At 50.5% G+C, this 430-nt stretch overlaps 1 pseudogene; it reads right to left on the bottom strand.

Annotated features, from left to right (window-relative positions):
- Positions 1–229: 229 nt before the first annotated feature.
- Positions 230–430, bottom strand: part of LOC103734220 — a 39559-nt pseudogene continuing 39358 nt past the window's right edge.

Below are 430 nucleotides of genomic sequence, written 5' to 3'. Positions count from 1 at the left end.
TTTTTAGGGTTGATTTCAGGACCATCTATAACAAACCAAGGACACTGGTCACTCACAAACACGAAAAAATTTACAAGATCTTTTTTCTTAACTTGGCCTCCTCTTTCTCTGAGGGAGCTCTTCAAGTCCCTAATAAAAATAGCCTCCTTAGACAGTTCCTGGTCCATTTTTTGAGACAGAGACCACTTACCTCAGATCAGCAGCTCCTCATGAGCGGTGAGAGTGCAGATCAAATGAGGCGGCGATCCGGCGCAGTTACTTTCACTTTGTCGGAGGCCGTCCTCAAACGCTTTCCCGGGTCTGTCTTCAACCGTCTGGCGAGGGTCCGTACCTCGAGCCCAACCTTTAGGCGCCACTTGTCCCCGCCTGCGGGGACCCTGTACAGGTAAGGCTTGAGGGGGACCACTCCCTGAAAGGAAAAACGGTGAGA

This window comes from Nannospalax galili, unplaced genomic scaffold, assembly GCF_000622305.1.
Source record: "Nannospalax galili isolate Female #2095 unplaced genomic scaffold, S.galili_v1.0 scaffold550, whole genome shotgun sequence".
Taxonomy (NCBI): domain Eukaryota; kingdom Metazoa; phylum Chordata; class Mammalia; order Rodentia; family Spalacidae; genus Nannospalax; species Nannospalax galili.
This window is presented reverse-complemented; position numbering and strand designations above follow the sequence as displayed.